The 4860-nt window shown below is 37.0% G+C and overlaps 1 long non-coding RNA gene across 1 annotated transcript; it reads left to right on the top strand.

Annotated features, from left to right (window-relative positions):
* The first annotated feature begins 3145 nt into the window (after positions 1–3145).
* Positions 3146–3988, top strand: LOC123333064. Its single transcript, XR_006550236.2, has 2 exons — positions 3146–3295; positions 3757–3988. It is a non-coding gene; the product is annotated as an uncharacterized LOC123333064 (long non-coding RNA).
* The last annotated feature ends 872 nt before the right edge of the window (positions 3989–4860 follow it).

The following is a 4860-nucleotide window of genomic DNA, read 5'->3' on the forward strand; positions in this document are numbered from 1 at the left end:
CTGAAGTGGTTTGCCATTCCCTCCTCCAGTGGACCACATTCTGTTAGACCTCTCCACCATGATCAGTCCGTCTTGGGCGGCCCCACATGGCATGGCTTAATTTCATTGAATTAGACAAGGCTGTGGTCCATGAGATCAGAAAGGCTAGTTTTCTGTGATTATGGTTTCAGTGTGAGTATCATTCAGTTCAGTTCAGTCGCTCAGTTGTGTCTGACTCTTTGTGACCCCATGAATTGCAGCACGCCAGGCCTCCCTGTCCATCACCAGCTCCCGGAGTTAACTCAGACTCACGTCCATCGAGTCAGTGATGCCATCCAGCCATCTCATCCTCTGTCGTCCCCTTCTCCTCCTGCCCCCAATCCCTCCCAGCATCAGAGTCTTTTCTAATGAGTCAACTCTTCGCATGAGGTGGCCAAAGTACTGGAGTTCCAGCTTTAGCATCATTCCTTCCAAATTGGAAAGGGTCAAAAGCCTGCAGAAAACTCAAAATCATTTAGCAGAATTGTTTCAGGGATGATGTCATTTCCTCCCTCTGTATCCCAGATGCCCACATATACATTTTGATACAGAGGTATCACAGAGTGGATGTTGCTACTGAAACTGCCAGTATCTTCCCCTGGGAAGATAAATAAGTATGTATAAATAAATAAATATAGCTCAATAAATATAATAAATAAATACATATAAATAAATAAATATAGCTGTTGCTGCTCCTGTAGGAGACCCCATTTTTTTTTTTTTTTTTTTTTGCATCACTAGTTTCTGAATCCGTATCTAAGATGACTTCAGTGATTGGCTAATTACAGGTTAGGTGCTTGCATCATAGGCACTTCACCTTCTGAGCTTCCCTGGTGGCTTAGATGGTAAAGAATCTGCCTGCAGTGCGGGAGACCTGGGCTCAATCCCTGGGCCAGGAAGATCCCCTGGAGAAGGGAATCGCAACCCACTCTAGTATTCTTGCCTGGAGAATTCCACGGACAGAGGAGCCTGGAGGCCTACAGTCCATGGGGTCACAAAGAGTTGGACACAACTGAGTGACTAACACACACACATCATAGTCACAAGGGAGGATAGAAAAGCAAGAAGAGTATCTGGAATAATAACTTTAATTAATGAAAGTTAGATCAGAGGCTGGGTGGCCAAAAATACTGGGTAATGTCCATTTGTTTTTTGTTTTTTTTTAATCCATTCAAAACTGTTGATAAAACAAAGGTACAGAAAAGTTAAGTGATATGTATCTAAAGTCACAGAAGTATCTTGGGGCAGACACACAAATTGAAACCTGCATGTGGCTTGACTTCAAAGAACATAACCATCAAACTATTCTAAATTATTTCAGTGAAAGTAAGTCTACTATGGTTTTGTTTTGTTTTTCCCCTTAATACCTGGGGACCAAGGAATAAATTGGATCTCTTACATCTTTACTGATGCTCTGGCAGAGTTAATGATAAAGCTGATTAAAAAAAAAGAAAAACATGGTGTTTTGTCTGGCTCTGTATGGGTAAAGGTTCTCTGTATTTTAAACTGTGCACTATGCTATAAATATTGTATCTGTCACAAACCAAAAAGAATGAAAACTGTATTACGAAGCTCATGTACTAAGATTCCAAGACAGATTTGTCCATTTAAGCAGCACATAAATCTGTCTACATTTCATTGACCTCGTTCCAAATATAAAGTGCTGCATAAATTCTTAACGATAACAACAGTGACCCAAGTTCCTGTTGTCTAACGCCTTTCAGCTTTAAATGTTGATAGTGTAAGCTCAGTTCAGGAGAGAGCAGTGCTTCCACTATGGAAACCTCTATCACAATCAGTACTAATTTGCAGTCTAAGCAGAAAGGCCAAGATTTGATGAAAGAGGCTAAATTCCCTTCTTCCTCTGTGACTATTTCTACTAGCTCTGTATTACAAGCAAATGCTGAATACAGTCACTCTACACAAATTCATATTTAAGCATTAGATAAAGCGTGACAGATCCAATTTGCATTGAGGGGGACATGTTGTATGTGGGAATGAGTTCATGTGTAAGAAGCAGAGAATCTAGTTTTGAGTACCAAGGCTGTTGCTTTTGTTTGTTTGTTTTGTAATCTTAGACAAGTCACCTAAACTTTGTGACCCTCAGTTACTTCATCTGTGTAATGTGAACAATAATATCTATTGAACAAGTGTGTAATATTGCAAAGAGAATGAACAAGAAACCATGGTGCTCTGATGCCCTTCAGATGTAGGTTATTATATTAAATTAAATTTTTATTGTTAACTTATTTGCCACACAATTTGGTAACCGAGACCTAAAAGGTTACAAAAATTTAAGGAAATTAGTGACTGTTTCAATTCAAAGAAGTGTTAGTTTTTTCAGCATTATTGATGTACAATTGACAAATAAAATTGTTACATATTTAAAGTGTACATCATGTTAGTTTGAAATATGCATACATTGTGAAAGGATTCCTTCCATCTAGTTAATTAGCACATTCATTATCTCACATATATTTATTTATATATTTACGTTTTTATGTCAGGACAGTATTATTCTTTATTGGAGGGAAATGCTATGAGTCTTCTTGGCTCTTATTTGAAAGTGAAAGTTGCTCAGTCACGTCCAACTCTTTGTGACCCCATGGACTGTACAGTCCATGGAATTCTCCAGGCCAGAATATTGAAGTGGATAGCCTTTCCCTTCTCCAGGGGATCTTCCCAATCCAAGGATCAAACCTAGGTCTTCTGCATTGCAGGCAGATTCTTTACCAGCTGAGGTACAAGGGAAGTCCAAGAATACTGGAGTGGGTAGCCTATCCCTTCTCTAGCAGTTCTTCCCAACCTAGGAATCAAACCAGGGTCTCCTGAATTGCAGGCAGATTCTTTACCAACTGAGTTATCAGTGTTAACAAACTTTAAGTAATAGGTGGGCTGCTACCACTGAAAGGAAGGTGCTGCCCTTATTATTAAGTAGAGTTTTCCAAAGCCATTTTATGTTTTCAGCATTGCTTAGAATATAATTCTTAGATTTATCTGCATATTGTATCAATTTCAATTGAAATTATATCTGAAATCTGTTTATTTTCTCCATCTTGTCTCCTTGCTTTTCTTCCTTCTCACTTTCTTTTATTATTTATTTGGCTGCATCGGGTCTTAGCTGCGCCACACCGGATCTTTCCTTGCAGCACGTGGGATCTTCAGAGCAACATGGAAACTCGAAGAGTTGTGGCACATGGGATCTAGCTCCCTAACCAGGGGTCGAACTCAGATCCTCTGCATTAGGACTGCAGAGCCTTAGCCATTAGACTACCAGGTAAGTCCCTATTTCTCATGTTCATTCAATGCATTCCTTACTCATCACCTCTGAAGTCTTTTTTTTTTTTTAATTTCAAATCATGTTTCTTCCCCTGACTTAAAATTATTTAATAGTTTCTCATTTAAAATGAAATGTAAACACAATATATACATAATCATATATATACATAATCTGACATCTTCTTTCCACATTTATATTTCACGTCATTCTCTTTTCTCTGACTTCAGTCATAAAGGTTGTTTTTTGTATCTTCTATTTGGTCAGCTCTTAACTGCCTCCAAGCGTTTTGCCAGCCTTTGCACAGTTGAAATACCTTTTGCCCTTTTCTCACAAAGTTAACACATCACATTTCAATATTCAAGATACATATCTGCTCTGCTCTTTAGAAAGAGCAGACAATCTACCTAACTTCCTCCCCATTTTAAATTAATTTATCCGTTAAATTGCTTTTGTTCTAGGTTCCCCCTAAAATGAGAGCAGCATGAAAGGTAGAGGCCTGTCTATCAAGATCACCAAAACATACTCTTAGCAAAAGACCTGGGAAGTATCTCCTACTTCATCTATATTTATGGATAAATAGACCATTGCCTGAATTGTTGGCTGTCTGAATGGATAGTGTATTAAAACCTTCCCCCTCCTACTCCAAAATGGAAAAAAAAAAAAAAAAAACCTTGTCAATTAAGATATCTATAATGTTCCTGGGAGTCTACATGTAAATTAGAATTTTATTTTAAAGCCATGATTTCCCATTATAATTTCATAAATTATTTGTCATTTATTTTAAGTGATTTGGGTAAGCATCTGTTACTGACAATCAAAATCTGTCTTCAGATTCTTGGTAAAAGACTTAAGAGTATCTGAGAATCAGTAGGTTTGAAGAACATTGATTTCAATCATATATCCTACTCCTCAATTCACAGCCTAGACTCCTCTCTATGATACCTGAACCATTGTTTTGTCATGAACAAGTCCATGACAAGGAATTCACTATTGCCTAAGTCCTTGCATTCTGTTTTTGAACAGCTCTGATTGCTGGAAACTTCTTCTGTTTATCTAAGTCAAAAATCTCAATTCTTTCCATTGATTTCTTGCAATTCTATATTTTTTAGTCATAGCAATTAGGTTAATCTGTTTGACACATGAATTCTTCAAATATCTGAAGATGGACATATTGACTCTTTCTTAACCACTTCTAGCTAAACACTATCTTTTCCTTATGCTATTAACCTCCATATAAATGTGGAAAATAAGTTTAAATTAACTTTTTTCATATTTCTGTAAAGAATCATGGAGTGAATATGACTTCCAGTGAATTTCTGATATAAAGTCATGATTATGATTAAATGGGTAACATACCTTGCAAGTAAATATTGAAAATTTCAATCTATAGACTTCAAATTTTTTAATGCATTATTTTGTGTACTTTTACCAAGTTTCCATATTTTTTGTCAAAGTAAGGCAGTTCTTTGAACTAGAGTTAGTAAAAGACTACATAAACTATAATTGTAGTTGTCTCCTCTCATGGCTATGTGAATAGAATTCACCCCTTATTCCCTGTCTCA

The sequence above is a fragment of the Bubalus bubalis genome, chromosome 4, assembly GCF_019923935.1.
Source record: "Bubalus bubalis isolate 160015118507 breed Murrah chromosome 4, NDDB_SH_1, whole genome shotgun sequence".
NCBI lineage: Eukaryota > Metazoa > Chordata > Mammalia > Artiodactyla > Bovidae > Bubalus > Bubalus bubalis.